Consider the following 21078-nt stretch of genomic DNA (forward strand, 5'->3'; position numbering starts at 1 on the left):
AGAGCTAATTGCGTGAGTATGGAATTGATTTTTTAGTGATTTTTATGGAATCTTGAAGTGATTAAATTGGGTTGTGGAATCTTGTAATGATTTTGGAAATGCATCGGTGACGATTTAATTTGTGTTTCTGGAATTATAGAATTTGGAATTGATATGGTTTGTGTTAAGGATTTATATTTGGAATATAAATGGTGATGGACTAATAAAAATATTCGTTAATGAGGGTTGGTCTTTTAATAATGTAACTGCATCTATATTGTGTGTGCACAGATGTTGAACAAATTCACAGCGCGTTTCAATGGTCGCATGAAGACGAACAAGAAACAAAAATCTGTAGCCGAAGAGGATTATAACTTAATCGCTACTGGTACAATTAAGGAGGTTGATATTCCCCGGTTAGGGAGGTTTCCTATACTGCAAGATGATAAACCGCACGCTACTACGGACATCACATTTACAGGGGAGCACAAATTGAAGTATCAACATCGTGGATCTTTGGCATCGGTAATTCATCACTATCAAACTATTTCACAACACTGTCCTAGAGCTAAATATATTGAAAAAGCGGGATGGCAAAATTTACTGGACATACAATGTAGCGAAACCAACCATTCAATGGTTGATTATATTGCTGAGCGGTTTTGGGATACAACAAACACTTTTCACTTCCCATTTGGTGAGATGGGATTCACCCCCTAGATTGGCTCATGTTGACTGGACTGAGTATCGGTGATGGGCCTGATGTTCCTTATGATTCGGGGAAGTACCAATTTGAACATGTTCGTGAGCATATCTTTCCGGATATCCAAGATGTCACGCTCTGTCCAAAAGCACCGTCGTGGGTTTCAAATTCAATTACAATTAAATATTTAAGGTCATATTTCTTCGAAGACAAGTTGGTTGCGGCTGAAAATGATAGCACCCTTGCTCATAGAGTAGCAATTGCCTTTTTCATGTATGTTTTGGGACATTTTTTCTTTTCTAATGCAAAGACTTATATTGATGCTGGATGGTTAGCTGCTTTTGAAAATCTTGATGTAGTATCCACGTATGACTGGGGTGGTGCTGCGTTTTCGAAATTGTATGCGGCACTCCGTTTATCTGGGAGGAGACAGAAGGCACTATGTGGTCCATTCCAAGTATTAGAGGTATTCTTTCAATCTAGTTATTTTTCCTCTCATTGTTTATTTTGTTGCTAAGTTATTAAATTGGCTAATTATTTTGATGGAGTAGTTTTGGGGGTATGAATACCTGGGCATATGTCGACCAGAAATCCCAGAGGCGAGTACAGAACAAAAATGGCCCGTATCTTCTAAATGGAATGTACCGAAGAATACAAATGATATTTCCGTTGTAGGGATTTACTAAGTAAGCTTACTGCTGAACAAGTGACATGGCGCCCATGGGAATCATACAGAGAAGTTCTTGCATCTGATATGGGATGCACGGCTACGCGGCTATCAGACTCGAGATATATATTTTCTTACATGGGCATTGTGAGTTAATTTGTAAATTTTTATATAACATACTTTTTTTCTATATAACATACTTACTATATAACATACTTTTTTCCTATATAACATACTTACTAAATTCTTATTCCCTTTCTAACTGTACAGCACAACATGTATCTTGGTGAAAGGTGTTGGCGGCAAAACCATTGTACTTTCGTGTTCCTATAAGACTACACACAGTTATAGGGGATATTGGCAATATTCAAGCCGAACGCCTAAAAAAAGAAGGTTTGGTCGATGCAACAGAGATAGTGCAAGTTGTTAAAGATTATGATATATATTTACAATACTGGACAATGGTAACCAACTCCAAAGATTACGTGACTCATCCTATTTGGGAAGCCCAAACATATGGGTATGTCGGTGACTTGTATACGGTCCCAATTGAACAACCTGTTGAACATGTACATATCCCTCCTCCACATCTATTATCCCACGTAAGTGTACTTTCGACTTTTTATTGTACGTTCGATTTTTGTTGGTATATTTGTACTTATATATTTTATTTTTTCTTGACAGCATGAAGCTTACACATTATTTCAAGAAAATGCTGATTTTAATCAACAATTTCGCGAATTTACATTAAAACAAACGAAGAAGGATGGACGTTATTATGTCGAAAGAAGCAGAAATACAAAGGCTAAATAATGCGAACGTTGATTTGCAGCAACAACTATCTCTTTTCCGTATGCCGCACACTGTCCAACCTCAGCTTGGATACGGTTCCTTTTCCCAAACCCTGCCATCACAAGTTTGGAGTGGTATGAATCAAGGATCAGCTTCAACAATGTCCTCAGTCAATACCAATCCGAGAACGCACATGCCTTTTGTGGCACCAAGATCGTCCACTTCGGATAATGATAATATGAAGGGTTAATTTGTTATGACTATTTAGATGACCTGTCTTTGGAGTTATCTTTTCTTATCTTATATAGTATAGTCATATCATATATAGTATAGTCTAATCATATATAGTATTGTCATATCAGGTCACTGACAAACACTTTATCTTTTTTGGAAAACACATTTGCGTGAACCCAAAAAATATCTATTTTTGGTTTTTTTAATGCTCTTGAAAATGGGTTATAAATTAAAGACTGGTTTCACTCAATATATGAATAACAATACTCTCTGCTTCATATAGTAATGGAACACTATGAGAAAACCGCTCATTATTGCTCTTCTGTTTCTTCTTCATCTTCTTCTTCTAATAGTAGTTTTTATTCCTCGGATGATGATGCAATAGCAATTATGCAAAATAACATGGCCGTTAGTTTGGGAGTCCTTGTTACAAATTCAAAATGGCCTCAAACTCGTATCAGAATACCAAGAGATCGTGAGTCAGGGGCTGAACTTCTATGGAACGACTATTTCTCTCCGTACCCAAACCAACCACCCATTGTTTTTCGCAGAAGATTTAAAATGCGTCGACAATTGTTTAACCGGATAGTGGAAGGTGTTACCAATGCAAACAGATATTTTGTTCAAAAACCCGATGCTTGTGGAGTTTTAGGATTAAACCCTCATCAAAAAGTAACAGCAGCAGTACGAATGTTAGCTTACGGATGTGCGGCAGATGCAATAGACGAGTACTTACGCATAGGAGAAACAACTGTGCTGGAAGCTACTCGTAGGTTCTGTAAGACGATTGTGAATGTGTATGGGAAAGAATATTTGCGTGAACCAACGGCTGGTGATATTGAACTGTTGCGCAAGCAAAACAAAGACCGGTGATTTCCTGGGATGTTGGGTAGTCTAGATTGCATGCATTGGAAATGGGATAAATGTCCGTCGGCAGAATCTGGGGCTTACACCGCGTATAAAGGGAGCGAAAGTATCGTGTTGGAGGCAGTGGTGTCGTATGACCTATGGTTTTGGCATGCTTTTTTTGGTATGCCCGGTTCTAACAACGATATTAATGTTATGAACCGTTCATATGTTTTTCGAAGTCTTGTAACAGGAAAAGCACCGCCGGTGAGCTATGAGGTGAACGGACATTCATATGATATGCCGTATTATCTAGGTGATGGAATATACCCAGAGATTCCTACTATTATTATGGCCATTAAACATCCGGTTGGTAGGAAAAAGGAAATATTTTCATCGATGCAAGAGGGTGCAAGAAAAGATGTTGAACGGAGATTTGGTGTACTTCAACAACAATTTGGAATCATCAAACAACCTGCAAGAATGTGGAATCCAGATGTGCTTGCCTATATCATGAAAACTTGTATTATCTTACATAATATGATAGTCGAGGATGAGCGTCTACCCGGTGACTGGCCACATGTTTATGAACAACGTAGCAACGCAGCACCGGTTAATATATTAAGAGGCAATAGTGACGAGTTTTCCCAAATTAGAGCTCAGCAACGCCGACGTGCAATGCGTAACAAAGATGCACATATTCGCTTGCGTGATGACTTGATCGAATATATATGGGCAGAATATGGGAATTAAAAATTGTCGTTTGTCATTTCCTTTCTATTATCTCTTTGTATGTAACCATCCTCAAGTTTTAATTAAGGTCGTATGTTTCAAAAAAGTAGAAATTTAATTCAAATCAACGGAAGTAAATTTAAAATCCAAAAATTACATAATAATAATGCTAATTGTTCAGATAATAAGAAATTTAAAACATAATAATACTAATAATACTACTAATCACTAAATAGGAGAAATAATTAAGGTTTGAACTATTCCGCCTTTGTGTTAAGATTGGTTTCTTTTATTCCGAACTATGTCCGCCCTGCGAAGTCGGAAGTACTCTTGTTGTACAGGTTCCATTTTTTCAAGATCCATCATAATGATGCGAAATTCTTCGTCTTCAGCTTGCTTGGCTATTTTTGCCGCATGTTCAGCTTGTTTTGCTGCAAACTCTGCTGCTCTTTGTTCCATCTTGAATCTTGATTGTGCTTGGTAATGAGTATTGAAATTTTGTTGTTCTTTAATAATTATTCCCATCAATTCCTCTTGGTGGCTGGATTTCTCTCTCCCTGTTTTCTTCAATCTTTTTGCTGCTTTTTCCCCCATCTTACGAAGATATGTGTTCTCTATGTCTCCCCCATCTGTGTCGTTACCGGTCTCTCCTTGAGTTGTTGTTTGCGGTCCTTCATCATCTTCCTCGTTATTCTCATAAGTGTCCAAATCATGCGTCGTATCGAATACAAAAGTCGATCGTCGATTATATTTTATATTTTCTAACACAACTGGGTAGCACTCTTCGTGCTTAAATTTTTTCCCATCGTTGCATTCCTTAAACCTCTTCTTAACTTCTTCAAGCTGTTAATGTTTTTAAAAACACTTAAGTACATGGGCGCTTATTAAATATTAGAAAACAATTGTTCGAAAAATCAAGAATGCTTACCTTCTTTTCAGGACCCCATCCAGTATGATATTCACCTTCAACTTCTGCCTCTTTTGCCGAAAATAACGCCACATCTTTACTTATTCCCTGATATCGTTTTTGCCAAGAACTCCAAGACCGCTCTGGATTATTAGGTAAATGAAATTCAATATCATCCTTGATACGAGTCCACAACGTCGCCTCTGATTGATCAGTTCCAACACTAGAATCTTGAGATATAGATAAATGAATTTTACACATTGTTACATCTTCGATTGTCGTAAAATTTGGACCTCGTGCTACTCTTGGTGCCATTGTAAGCGAATCCGTGAAAATTTTCCAACTGATTTGAAAGCAAAAACAATATTTCTTCTTATTGGTGTGGATAGTTTGAAGTATTTAGTCGTGGGAAAATGTCACAGGATCTCATGTGTATATATAGGTGTTTCTTCCGAAATTTTCAACGTTCCGAAATGTCTTCCAAACTTTCCAACGTTCCAAATTATCCAACGTTCCATTTTCTTCAACGTTCGAATTACCAACGGTATAAAAAAATTTCAAAATCAATTTTGTCTAAGTATTTTATTTATTTTTTTAAACTCAAGCTTGGGGCGTTAACTATATAAACGCCTGGCGTGGGGCGTTAACTATATCAACGCCTGTCTGGGGCGTTAACTATATAAACGCTTGTTGTGGGGCGTTAATTATATCAACGCCTGTCTGGGGCGTTAACTATATAAACGCCTGGCGTGGGGCGTTAACTATATATACGCCTGGCGTGGGGCGTTAAGAATATCAACGTCGGGCTGGGGCGTTTGTATAATCTTCGTCTGAATGGGGCGTTAATTTTATGAATGCCTGACGTGGGGCGTAAACTTTAGCAACGTCCCAACGGGCGAACATTTTATCAACGCCTCAACCGGGCGTAACTTAGATGCACGCCTCTTTATGGGGCGGTGACTTTACGTACGTTTCACAACAGGCGTAGATTATACACACGCCCGATGCCAAACGGTGATTATACCTCCGCTCCACTATATATAGTTTTGGTCTTGGTCCCAGACCAAATATGGTATGGAATTTGGTTTTGGTCCAGATTTTAATCTTTACTCCGTCCCGTTGCGTCTCCTCCCTGGACCATAATTATAGGTTTGCGCGTCCACTGCAGTTGCTCTTAGTGGCTTAAGTTTAACCCCCTGAAAAGAGGAAGGAATTGGACAGATTGGGCTTGGTTCGTTCTGTAAATCTTAGTTGAACGACATCTGAGGCAATTTTTTTACTGGAAAAGCTTGAAATGTTGGAGGTTTAAAGGAAGAGGAACTTCAACCAACATATAGGTTTATGGAAGTCCCTTGACAACTGACAAAACAGCTCCATAGGTAAACTTACACGCATAACTATTTTTAGACAATTCTGAATCAATTTTTAGAGTTGGTCTGTCTTTGATAAGTAGGGCTTAAGTGCTGTTAGTTGGAACATTTGAAGCTTAAAGTTGTGGTTGATACCCAATAGCACTGCCCTGCAAGAGATGCATATTATTCTCATTATCTCTTATGGGTTGTAAGACGAAGAAATCTGCCGAGGTGACTGAGCAAGATACGCAAATATAAACCACTTCATATTACACTATTTTTGGTTTGAAGGTGTCTTGTCGTTGTCTACAACAAACACTAAGCAGTAAAGAACACTGTGGAGTAAAGGCTGCAATCACACTGCTTCTAGAGGACCAGCCCAAACAACTTCGCAAAGCAGCTTATGCAGTTACCACCAGTTAGGCCGACGGTTTTAAAGATCGGAAAATTGGTCATTTGTCCAAATATTGTTAAAACATAGTTCAAATGGACGAGTAAAAATTATTATGGGTGAAATGGACACCAATTCATCCTGACTTAAACTTAAAAAATAGCAAGGATGAAACGGGATGCATCCCGATGTAAATTAAAAATAAGGAAAAATATTAAAAAATGGGTAGGATGAAACTATTTACATCTGGCTATATTTACATTTTTGTCCATTTAAACAGTATCAAAATCTAAATGTCCTTTTCATCCAGGAATTGTTGATTTTGGTCTTTTTAACCATTTTGTGTTTAAAGATGGGCCTCACTCCTTGGTATGGATGGAGTGATGTAGCTGTGACTTGGAATTCAAGTTCATGCTAGTAGCCATAAACCCAACTGAGCAAGTAGTCACGACTAACGAAGCAGGGGTTAACCCCCCAAGCAATCATTTTTCCTGTGTTGTGGGTTCAAAGGTTTGAGAGATCTCTGTCATCTGGATAATGTTTAGGTGGTCCGTGAGCTGTAAATCACAGTTTATTAACTTTTAACAAATGGAAGAAAAAGAAGTTCAGTTAAGGAGCCTTAGCAGCTGGGTGAATGATGCTCTGACCTCCTCAATGTCTGTACAGAATCACACAAAATTAAATGGGATACGACCTCTGTAAGAAAGAAATAAAGACCATGGTCAGAACCACCTGATTTCCAGTTCCCTCAGCTCAACTCCTTTTAGGACTTGACATACTTAAGTCCCCTGATAGGTCCTATTAAACAATCACCTGGAAACATGGTGTGGGCTGAGTCTTTCTAAAAGGGCGATGTGATCACTTGCCCAAGTGGCATTTCTTCTTCATTTGGGGATATTTACAACCTTCACCATCCTTGATTGTTTTGCATGCATCCCTCTGTCAGTAGACCTCTTTAGTTGAGCATGCAATTCTTTTTAATCATTTCCCATAAGTTTATGCTAAATGTGGCCATTCAGGCATATTCACCTGGTCCTTCAGAATGGTTCCCTCTGTATATAAAAGACGGAGTATACCCCGTTTGAGATGTACAGTCTTGATCATGACTGCTAGTCTACACCACATTAGAACTAATCCTAGATATTGTGCGCTTGCACTTATAGATAGGAGAATAGCAATTGCAAGGGCATGTTAATCCAGACATTTTGTGCAGGTGGAAACCGTTAATGACTACTTACTAGTACAGTTATACTGTATGGCCAAGCTATTTGTAGATATTGCGACAGTCTAATTGTTGGACTATTAACCTCTTTCTGATTACCATTCCACAATGACGAGATTTTTGCGCCATTGTTGGCTTGTTGCTTATTTAAGCAAAAAAGACCGGAACCATACGGTCCATATGCATGCTGCATGCATATAGACTATACTATACGTATGTACGTAGATGATATTCACGAGAAAGGAAAAAGAAAAGGTGAAACCAAGGAGAAGAAAGCAAAGCTGAAAGTAAAGGGGATTTATACATATGTCCTGACTCAGAGACTGTTTTTTTTGACTACTTGTGCATATCTTGGAGCGACAGTATAGAATCATGAAAAATGGGGTTCATGAATGAGATGGGGTGGTGTCTATTCTTTCTTGATGAGATGTGTAGTGTGGGGGAGAGCCGGAGAGGAGGAAAATGCTTATAAAAATTAAAGGGAGGTTCGGGTTGCCCCATTAAATCTGTTTTTTTGCATGCTGGTGCGGTGGTGGTGGTAATAAAATTCCTAATTTCTTTCTTTATTGAAAGGAAGATAGAAAGATGTCAAAGATATAAAAATGGGCTCATCTCAGAGTTACCCCTCCCTTATTCTCATTTCCCTCATGTCTTTCTTTCTACAGTTTATCTACTTTGCAGAGAGTTCTTCATGAAAAGGCCCGCCACCTTCTGAAAATCCTTTTCAGAGTTGCGCTCCTTTCTTTTCTTTATTTTGTGTATTCAAGACTTTATCTACTATTATAAAACATAAAGTTGTTGTAATAGGAAACGGTGGATTAAAATTAGTGTGACTTAAGTATGTTTTGTTTGAATAAACTTTTGGATGGAACAGTAGTTCTTGGAGACCAAGTACAGTGCAGTGCTTACAATTAACTTTTGGATAAAACAGCAGTTAGGAAGGAGATCTCATGAAAACTCCTGTAAATTACTACTAACCTTTAAATGTATTTGCATTTTGGTTATGTAAGAAGGCTGGTACAGGGGATTACCAAATTTAATACGATCTAAAGATTATGATTCTCTGATTTATATGAATTTGACAACCTTGTAAAGTTTGCCAACCCCTGTAGCAGACATGTGTAGTTGTGTGTGCATGCCTGCATGGTGAAATCAAGAAGCCAACACACATATAATGTGGAAAATGGGCCTTTCAAAGCATAAACTTGTTCTGCACTTAAAAAATTCAAATAAATGGTTGGATAAGAAAGTCTCCAATTGACACAAGTTTAATTTTAATTATGAATAAAACACATAGATTTGGTTAAGACTTCAAATTTTGAAGCTAAATAACTTGGTGCAGAGAATATGAAACAGAACTTAGTGCATTGGATTCTCATACAAATTGCCTTTAAATCTCTTTGCATCTTTCTCCTTTTCTTACAAGAAGAGCGTGTTACTTATGTAGAAAAACTAAAACAGAAAAGACATCAGCAAAAAAAAAAAACTGACCCTGCTTGATAAAAGTTGTAAAACATGGAGCATCAATTTTAACTATAAAAACCACTGTCACATACGCATGAAATATACCCTACACTTTCATAAATATAGGAATCCCAAGCATTTGAAAACCCTAACATTCATATCAGGATAAAAATTAAGGTATCAAAGAAAAGAACAACTTGTTAAAAAGAAAAGATCACTATACACTCATGGTACTGAATTTAGAAGCATAATCTAGTCATGTTTTATATTTGATTTTCCGACTTAATCAAATGAAAAAATGGCCGATTTTACTACAATACGGTGGTAACTTTTTCAGATGATGATACCAGAGACTTGAACTCGAAATTCACCTTATTGATATCGATCATTTTTTTTCTTTCTGGAAAACTAGTTCTTGTGTATCTCCAGAAAATCGTCATCTTATCCGTTAGAGCTTATAATTAATACCGTATCTATTTTATCACGAGCTTAGAATTACATTCCTTTCCTCCCATAAAGAAGCTTCTTTGTACACTCTTGTCTCTTGGCCTTTGTCTCCAGGGAACTACTTACTAACAGTCTAACACACTAGTATATTTTTAGCATTGTTTAAACTATTAAAGAGAATGCATTACATTTTAAATTTCTCGTGTTGGACGTTTACGTTATATCTTTTACACTTGAGCAAAGGAATATTTTCCCCATATAAAAACACTCAAGGAAACATCAAAACAAGCTTTACAATTTAGAAGAAAAATCCAAATAAATAATGAATACTGAAAAAGAAGAATAAAAGAAATAGAAAAGTTGGGTCTACATTTTTTTATAGCATTGATCAACATCAAACTTTAATATCTTTAGCTAAGTTAATTAATAAAATATGTAATCTCTTGAAAAATTAGTCGTTATTAGATGCGCTAATTCATGAAGACGCGTATTCAATCTTTCCGAAAGGAAAAGGGTTGTTTAGATATGAGATTATTGTCGATATCTTAATCCTTAAAGTAGTCTTATAAGTTAATATAAGCCATAATAGTGCACGAAAAGAAACAACACTAAAAGAAACTACATTACATGGAATTTTCACTTCAAAAGCTAGTAAAAATTTGTGTTGTTTCTAGAAATGAGTTTTCTTGGGGAAAACTAATAACTATTTACACTAAAAAGGTGCTCAATTTTTGGTTACCTAATTTTTCATTGTAACCCAAATACACATTGCTCCTAAAAAGGTAATTAGGAAACTATAGGACGTTTTAATGGTGTATGTTACTATGAAAGTTAAAGTTAACTAAATTTGTCTCAAATGGTTTTTTCTTTCTATCGACATTGAAGATCAAATTGGTACAAAGTAAAAAAAAAATCCATTACGAAACAATTGGTATCATAATATCTAATATCAATTTAATATAATTTTTTGGTTACATTTTATTTTTTCATTCTTCCATAGTTCGGGCGAAAATTATTTACCCCAAACAATTTTTTTATCTAGGACTATATAACGGGCCAGGTCGGGTTGTCTTGTCCATTTATCTTGCCAGGCAAAGTAGGTCAAGCCTGATCTAAAATATCTGTAAAATCCAACGGACATGAAAAACTAAATAACAACTATAATTTAGTATTCATTATTCGCCAAACAATCTATTAAAATATTCTGGAAGGTGTGGACAGACCAGTCGAGACTTGGATTAGTGTCTTAATGGTCATTAATATTGATCTATGATAAATTTAACGTATTATCATCAAAGTCATATTACCAATTAGTTAACATGTTATCTATATCTCGTAAGCTGGGAAGCACCGACACACGACACGGACACGGACACGACACGACACGGACACGAGGACCGGCAATTTCTCAAAATACTAGGACACGGACACGTATATATATAAATATTTTCATTAAATTATATATGTTTGTCCCCATTCCTAACATAAAAGATTAAGCATTTACCTGTCTAAATGTTCCAGCCTTCCAGGAGAACATAGATATCCATTATCAACAAAAGGTTATATAGACATTTACTAGTCTATATATACATATCAACAAAAATTAAAGAGATGATAGCCATCAAAATACAAGCAGAAAATTAAAAGATAAATTATAAGTATTATATATAAAGCTCAAATTCAATGAACGACCAAAAATGCCCCCAAAGGCCCCAAAAAAAACCCTAAAACCTACACAGTAGACAATACACATGATCCCCACCACTAAAATCAAAACAAAACCCAAATTCACCAAATACAGCAACAACCCAAATTCACAATAGATTGAAAATAGAACAAAAAATCAATAACTCAACAAAATCATGCAAATCAGAAGGAAGAAGGGAGAGTAAAAGAAAGAGAACATACCTTCAAATTCAATGTAAACAACTACGAGATAAAGCCATAACAACTAGAAAATGATTGTAAAAAACTAAATAAGTTGATTTTCGGATGATCAACTTAGATCTGAGAAGAGAAGAGTAAAGGTGAGGGAGACTGTGGGAAGGAGTATTCTTCTGAGTTCTGAGAGTAGAAGATAGACGAGAGAGAGAGATGAGTTTTGATAAATTTTTTTTTTTTTTTGGAATTTAAGATAGAGGGTAACATATGCGTCCGACGTGCGTCCGAGTGTGTCCGATGTGTGTCCAATGTGCGTCCAACGTGCGTCAAGTGAGGACACGGATTTTGATGCGTCCGACACGCGTCGTGTGGGCGTCGTGGCCGCGTCATGTGTCCATAGTGCGTCCGACACGGACACGGAAACGAATCTGATGTGTCCGTGCTTCACAGCTCGTAAGTAATTAATTGAGCCTTGTTGTGATGAGGTCACCCTCGTGACAGCTACTGTAAGGGTGCACCATTTAACCGTCGGATATTAAATTCTATAAATTTGAGTTTCGAGAAAATATTTAAGTAATTAAAATCTTTTTATTATTTTTCCTTATTTATGTTTATTTTCACATCCTTAATTTTATTTTATTTATTTCTTCCACCCAAATTTTTATTTGGTCGTTCTTTCTAGTTTCCTAAACCTAGAAACCTAATCAAGAAAAATTATGATCATTTGTGTCTTTGTGCTTCTTCTTCTTATTGTTATTTTATTGGTAGTTTCAAAAATACAAATGGTCAATCAAAAAAAATGATGTAAATGGAAAAGTTTATTGTGGCTGTATTAAAATTAGACCCAGAGTTCGAACTCCACAAGACGAGAAATTTAATTCTGATCAATGCACTCTCATGTACGTAAGACTAGAACGATGATTCTCTTTAATTGTTAGTTTTTCATCATATGTGGATACCAATTTGTTGAAATATTACTCAAGGAAATGGACAAAGTTTTGGATAGTTTTCCATCAGCGATGGGGTTCATTTTGTTTTTCCAACCACTCGTCATCAAATATTATCATCTTGATTCTTCATCCGTGATGGATGAAGAAAATTAAGAACATACCTTTCTAGGTTTAAGAAACTAGAAAGGACCAAATGGAAAAAAAAAAGTACTAAAAAGCAAATAAAATAAGAAAATATTTTAATTACTTAAATATTATCTAGAGATGTAGATATACTTTGGATATAATATCCAAGGGTTAGAAAGTGACCCTTACGGATGTTGTCACGAGGGTAACCTCGTTACAACAAGATTCTAATTAAAATTACATATAAGAACATTGTTGTAAAAACTACGATCGAATATAAATTGGCAATCGAGTAGTCTAAGATATTCTGAAATTTTCAGTTGAAAAACAAGTATTAGGTATTAGGTCCATATTTGAGACAACGCAGTGGATCAGTAATTCAGCAACGCGATCTTGTGGCAGTGAGTTCACCATGTTGCGCCGACAGAAAAAAAAAAAAGGATTGTAGGTGTTGGGTTGTTAGGTCCTCATTGTTGGTGAGATGAACGCTTTCGGGCGATTCCGACTAACTTTTCCAATGAGCATTCTGGTGCACATTGCACTCATAAGCCAATGCATGTCCTTCGTATAACGCCCACACGTTTCACATGGCACATGCTCAAAAGTGCATCATGGAATGAGATGAAGGTGCATTTCAAGCTTGTGTTGTGCTCTAAGAGGAATATTAACCTAGTGCCAATATTGTACCAGCATGGTGCATAACGAAGGAAGGCTAATGATTCACATTCTTGCGTATCATTTGCAAAAAGACCTTTTTGGCCTATATGGATTAGACATTTGCTTGGCGTTGTCCTTGCAAAACGAGTTGGATTTAGGTGATTGTCCTGACATGGACGAACTACGGTCAATGCTTGATCCCTTCAGGGTACAGAGAAGGGTACGTAGGCAACCGTTATGAATTGCACTATTAGTGGTCTTTAATATCATCTAAATATGAGGTGATTGTGACATTATGGTAATTCATATCATCTAGGCTCAGCATTGCGATGCAAGAGATGCGTATTTATATACCTGATTGGTTAATTGCATTTCGTTCCTTTGATGCTCATATTGCCTATCGAGCCATTAGGAATAGGAAAGCACCAATTGCGCATAGGACATTGACCATAGAAGGAAGCTAAATAGGTATGCATGTAAGCGGATCTTGCATAAGTCATTGGTATCACAAGGATGATAGAGGGAAAGTACGACATGATCCTGACTGATGAACCTTTGATACAAGCAAGACAAGTGCATGCATTCAGCTCGATGCCAAAGCGAAGTAAGGAAGCGAAAATAAGCTTGCAATGGCCTATGTGCAAGTCTAAGGCATGTGTAATGCCTGGAAAAGATTCAGAAGCCAGTGGTGCATGTAATAATGCATCGTCATTAGCCTTTATGATTTTATACCCATCGCAAAACAAGGGTAAGTAATAACAATATGGAATCTGCCAAGATATGCTTACAAAGGTAAATGGACGTGCATTTTCTAAGTTAGACGCGAAGCTTAAGGCCCGGCTGGGTGCTTTAGGCGTAACTTCCAGTCTATCATAATAGGTTTCAATCGTACCGGTATCTCTTATGATCCACGATGCGCTTTGCATCCCTTTTGCAAAAAATAAATAAATATAGGTCATTGTACCTTTTCTTTTTCATAAGGATTGTCATTTTCTTTTGTATAAGGATTGTCGCGAACAGTAATGTCATTCCTCATGTCATGGTTAGTGTTGCCAGTATAGGTTCTTTGAAATAGTTTTCCTAACCCTCGCCATACTTTCTACTTCCACTCGTCTTCCTTTACTTGACGCCAAAATTCGCCTACCTCAAACAATCAATCTGTTTTTTGTTATTTTTTTCCAGACAAATGTTGCTTCCTAAACAACTTCACTTATAATCGATGATATCCATTAAGTATACTAGAATTTTCTAGAAACCTTCACTAGTATTGGGTTGATGATATTGTGGCTTATTTTCCTCATATAATTAAGCCAACTATATAGCCATATATAGTGTCTCCGATTACTTAGATTACTTACAATGCCAATTTAGATGACGATATGCTATTATGATGTCGTAATCCTAGTTAGCAATTTATTATATGGGAAGAAGTTCGGGACAAAAAATGTATGAGTGTTATACAAATTCATACAGTTCAGATTCGGTCAGAAAGGCGCACAACAGTTCTTAATTCGCAAAAATAATTCAGAATGGCATACACACGTGTATAATTTGTTTTAGAGATATAACTTCAAAACACATACTTCAGTTGTTATATGCTTCAAAAAAAAAGCATTAGTTTCTACGCAAAAACCTTTTAATAAAAACTATGTGGGAGTATTACAACTTAAACAGTAAACGGATTATATTCTTAATATATGCAAAGTTAGCAACAATAAAGACGTGACTGAGTGGTTCAGCAAGCTATCTGGGAAGAATGAGGTTTAATAAAGACTATGTAGGAGTATTACAGCTTAAACTTTAAACGAATTGCATTCTTAATATATGCAAAGTTAGCAACAATAAAGACGTGACTGAATGGTTCAGCAAGCTATCTGGGAAGAGTGAGGTTTATGGCCCTAAACTCTCCTTGTACATATTTTTAAAAACAATGAGTGGTTTCGGCCGAACTAGTAAAGCGAATTATTTGGATAGGCCATACAACTTTGGTTCAGAGATGGCTCAGTTCAGACATATTATTCGTGTCAATTCACGAAATGTATAGTAAAATTTCAACGAATTGGTCATAACATAATACTGATATTTCAAAATATTTGGATACACATCATTAGAACAAGTCCGATGGGACTATGCAAATAAGGTTGTTTTTTGGTGCCATGTGGATGTGCAAACTGAGTTTTTTCCAGTGGGAAGATTGTTTATCAAGTCAAAATAAGCTGAGCGTACTATATTAGACCGGTCGTCTCAACCTGGTCCGAGGCTCGTCTCAAGTGGAGATGATACCCGTCCCAGTAAAAGATAACAGGCCTTGTATGGCTCGACAACGACTATTATTACACTCTCCCCCAATGACTATGTCTAGTTCTACACTTATATAAACACACTCAATCCACCAATGATAAACACACTCGAATACATTTTATTCTCTGTTGTACAGAAAAATCTTCCAATTTTTTAAATCTCTCTCTTGTTTTCATTAGTTTCATTCATTATGGATCCTGAAATGGAGAATAAAGAAATTCTATTATTAGCGGAAACATTTTTCCATCAATAAGAAGCGTTTATGCAATAGCTGGATCAAATGGATGCAGATTCAGATGATGAGAGATCTAGAACTAACGCAATGCTACAATTATACACCGGCCAAGTTCCACGAGATCCAGAACCAGGAGTTGTATTGAGAGGAAGATATATGTGGAGATTTCGAGAGGAAGGTCACCAACAAATGGTACGTGATTATTTTCTTAATGGAAGTATCTACTCTGATGGGGATTTTCAACGTCACTATCGAATGCCACATCACTTAGTCAGGCGGGTTATTGGATAGCTTTGTCGGGTAAATCCTAAATTTAACTATCAATTTGATACACGAAATATACGAGGGAATAGTTCTGAAATAAAGGTCATCGTAGCCCTTATGATTCTTGGTTATGGGCTTCATTCGGATGCTTGTCATGAGTACATTCAAATGCCCAAAACAACTGCATATGATAATTCAAAATGTTTTGCGGAACTGTAGTCAACCATTTTGGTCCATGTTTTTTACGGCAACCCATGCAAGATGATGTCAATCGTCTACCAGATGGGAGTCGGGCCAGAGGCTTTCCTGGAATGTTAGGTAGCCTTGATTGCATGCATTGGGTGTGGCATGGATGTTTGTATGCTTAGAAAGGTAAATATAAGGGCCAATACACAAAGCATCCGTGGTTTTGAAAGCGACAGCTTCTTATGATTGTTGGATATGGCATGCTTTTTCTAGACTTCCGGGTTGCAACAATAACATCAATATCTTGCATAAATCACCATTTTTGAAGAATTGAAGTATGGAAATGCTCCAGCTGCCAATTTCACCATCAACGACAATCACCATAACATGGGGTATTTTCTGGTAAACGGAATTTATTCGGCGTGTGGTCAACTTCAGTTCAACCTTACGATGAGATACCTACAAATAGGGAATATGTCTGTGCTAATCGATTGTTTAACAAAAGATAGATGGCGTGTAGGAAGGATGTGGAACGAGCATTTGGAATTCTGAAGAGAAAGTTTCATATAATTTGTGGACCATATAGTTCGTATAATCTAGTATAAATGAACAGGATTATGCTCGACTGCATCATTTTGAACAATATGGTAATCGAGGAAACTCGACGGGATAAAAGATGGGTTCATTATCCAGATAAAGATTTGAGAAAAGACGTTCAACATGCATGGGGTGTCCCTGCAAGAGATTACAGAATGGTGGAAGAGAGAATTCAAAATAGAGTTTTACATTTAAGACTAAGGGAGGATCTCACTGCTCACTTATGGGATGATTCTGGAAGAAGAAACCCTCATAGGATTTAGTGTTTATTTTAATGTTTTTTTAGTGTAATTTGATTTGTGTTCTTTGATTTCGGTAGTTTGATTTGTGTACTATGGTAATTTAAGTTGCAAATAAGGATTAAATTGAAACTAAAACTAAAAGGATTACGCAGAACAAGTTAAACTAACAACTAAATTCATGAATTTTAAAAACTAAACCAATGTTATGGCATTATCGATATCCTTCTCATGGTTGTCTTCTTCGTTGTCTTCTTCCCCAAAAGAAGACCCGTCAGTAGCTTGTGGTCGTTTCTTGGCCTTCTGTGCTTGGAGTGCATTAAATTCATCTTGCCAGAGACGAAGTTGTGTCTGATTCATATTCGAAGTGTCCATTCCCATAATTCCTCCCATGTGTGCATTAAAAATATTCTTTTTAACTTCCTTACGATATTTCTTCATTTCTGAAGCCATTTTATTGTGTATGACTAGTTTATCAATATCATTCTTTTCTTGTTTTGCAAAATAACCTTGAAGGTTGAACTCGGATGAACCTGAAGTTGATGATTGTGCAGCATCTTTAGCTTGCTTTCTGAGCTTTTTGGATTTTTTCACACCGAGTCCCTCTCATACATTAGCCGTTCCATTAACATTAAAATTAGAATTGCCATGTACTGATGCACCAGTGTTGAGGTGAGGGTGTGAATTTGTTTCTGGTGAAAAACAAGGAAAACTTGGATAACCATGTTGGGATCCACCATGCTGGGATTGGATACCATGTTGGGATTGGCTACCATGTTTGGATTGACTACCATGTTGGGATACACCAGTTTCGTAACGGGATTCCTTTGGCACAACATATCATCCTATAAATCAGGGTTCTATCGGTTGAGGTTTCTGAGGATGTGGAAGCATGCTTTGTGCTTAAAACTAGAAGATCTGTTTTTTTGCTATTCCTCTCTTACTTTCCGTCGCTGCAGTTTCAACAATATATGAATTAGCATTTTGCAATAAATTGATAAAGGATTTTAAAATTAATTAAACAGTATGTTAATGCATCTTGCCAGATGTTTTGGGGTAAAAACTGATTCTGCTGTTTTTGGTAATTTGGGGTGTGTTGATGAGAAACGAGTTCAAACCCTAAACAAATGCACTGCACATGAAAGCTTTTCGGTTCGAGAAATCAATCTGTAAGACTCTGGCCTAAACCAAGAAATGCCCGTTCCAGATTCTAATCAGTCACAAGGTGAAGGAGAAGGGTTGATCTTAGGGAGAGAAGCGGAGAAGGTGTTTGAGATCAGAGCGTTGAATTATGAAGGTGTGGTTGTTTATGACTTGTATATCAGAAAATGGTTTCTGGTTACTTGTGTTGATAACACCTGTGTTCCGTTGTCGAAATAGGTTGAAAACCTATTTATGCAAGTCATTTGAGCGTAACCCTGATCTCGTAGGAAGTGGAGGAAGTTAAGTAGTGGAGTAGTGGGGTCGTGTAAGAGTGGTGATCATCACGTGGTCACATCTTCGTCCACTACTCTCATCGTCGTTAACCATCCATCTTTTTCCTGACACATTGTCATAATGGGCGCGTTGCACGCCGCACGCCGTAAACCGCCAGACCAATACCCTAGTAAGTATCCCCCAGTTTGTGACATGTTTGATTTTCTTGAGTAGGTGGGTCAAGTCGTGGGACTTGCCGCAAAGAATAACACATGGCGTTATTAGGTTAAATAACTAAGTTATTTATGAGGCCGATATAAAATATCGTATGTAATCGATGCATGTGAAGCATCGTTTTAAGCAAGAAGCTCAAAATAATCGATGTGCATGATGCATCGTTGTTTTTGAGATCGACCGAATCAGTCATGGATTGAGTGTCTTAAAAGGGTAGCGTGATCTACCTCTTTTAGGTGATCGTTCGAGTGCCCTATGGGAGAACTACCTCCTGGTCGATCACTCCCTATGAAGGAGTGATGGCTGATGGTAGTAATGCTACTTTGTTGGTTTTCTGAAAATAGATCTACACCGTCCAACTAGGCTGGTGAAGTTGGATGGTCGTGATCGATTTGCGGCAGTTATCCGTTGACGCAATTTTTAGGGTTTAGAGGCCGATCGGCCAACCCTCTTTTGAGCGAGCGTTTCGAGGCGCTGCGTGTTGGTTTGAGCAGGTCCATCGACCTCGTGCAAAGACAATTTTTTGGTGAGCGCGCTGACATCTTCTGGGCCATCTAGAATTAGATCTAAGCCACTCGATTCGGCTGGAGAAGATGGAAGGTTGTGATCGATTTGCGGCAGTAGTGTGTTGTCGCAAGCGTATTTTTAGGTTTTTCAAAGAAGCGCGCTTAAGCTACTTTGGGCACACGATTTGGTATACTCTGGTTTTTCCATGGAGAGTTCGATCGACCAAGGGAGGAGTTGGTCCGCCAATGTGCATGTTGGCGCCTCTTTGATCATTCCAGGGAAGATCTCGGTCGTCCAACAAGGCTGGCAAAGTTGGACGAACACGATCGATTTGCGATAGTTGTAAACTGTCGCAATCCAAATTTAGGGTTTTGAATACAGCGTGCCTTCTCAATTTTAGGTGAGCGATTGAGTACTCTGTAGGCTTGCCGCAGGCAAGTCGATCGACTAGGGCACTAGTGGGACCGTCGATGATCATGCTGGCACTTCCTTAATTGTTCGTAAGAGGATTGAAGCCGTTCAACCAAGATGGCAAAGTTGGACGTTCGTGATGCTTCTAAGACCGTTTTGATCGGTCTAGCTCGTTTGAGCTTCTTCCCAAATAGCGCGACCACCCTACTTAGGTTTGGCGTTTGACAGCACTGGGAGGCGTATAGGTGAGGTCTGATCGGTCGGGGCATTAGTGGGCCCGCCGAGGGTCATCATGATGGTTTCCTATCCCTGCCAGGGTTTGGCTAGGCTTGTTGAACTGCGCGGCCAAATTGTATGGACGTGATTTTTTCTGAGACTGATATGGACAGTCTAGATTTCCCTCAAGGAAATCAATCATGTTCGATCGAGCTGTCTTTAATTAAAATCACGTCGATACGAGATTCTCTTTGTCAGAGAGTGATATAGCCTGTGTGGGTACTTTCATGCAAATATCAATACTGACACTTCGAGAGATTCGTGCTGCTCTGCTGAGAGTGAACCCTTGATCATCATGTCATGTCAATGATGAGAGTTTGGTTGAGAACATAGCACGGAAAATACTAGGCAAATCATGCATTAATTGATAATGCTAACAAAACATAGAATTAATTTTACAGAATATTTGGGATTCCCGCTGCATTCTGAGTGAGTATATATTCATATTGAATTGCTTCAAACGAGTGAGGATTTTTTTTGCACTCATCACTTCTTAAATGGCTTTACCTTTTGCAGGGTGGCAACTCATTAAATAAGGGTTTTACAATTTTAGCCCTGAACTAAAATCCACCATCAACATTAAGTCCCCTGCTTAGCACGTAACAATGACATTGTTGCTGGGTATGCAATAGATGGTGACAGACAAGAACAAATTGTAAAGACAGGGCATGGAAGGATTACCAGGAAACACTTGATAGACTCTTGTAATAAGTATAAGTACCGACGCACTGTTAATCCGGCCATGCTGGAACTCACAGGCAGCTGTCCTCTTCGATGCATGCTACAAAAGAAACCTTTTTACACTTGGACTCCAAAAATGTCGTGCGTATAAAAGGAGGTTGTCCTTCCTCTTTATTATTCACTCATCCATACGTGTATTCTCTTGCGGAAGCTGGTATTCTGTATTGATCTCCCATCATTGCAACAGGGAAGTGGCCGCTACTTGAATTTGGAACAACGACCTTGCATCCACAGTCATGCTGACTAGGACTCGGAGTTGGTTTGAACGCATTCCTTCTTTGACCATCCAACGGTCCCTTCCTGGTTCTTAATTAGGGTTTC

Source organism: Papaver somniferum, chromosome 10 (genome assembly GCF_003573695.1).
Source record: "Papaver somniferum cultivar HN1 chromosome 10, ASM357369v1, whole genome shotgun sequence".
Classification (NCBI taxonomy): Eukaryota; Viridiplantae; Streptophyta; class Magnoliopsida; order Ranunculales; family Papaveraceae; genus Papaver; species Papaver somniferum.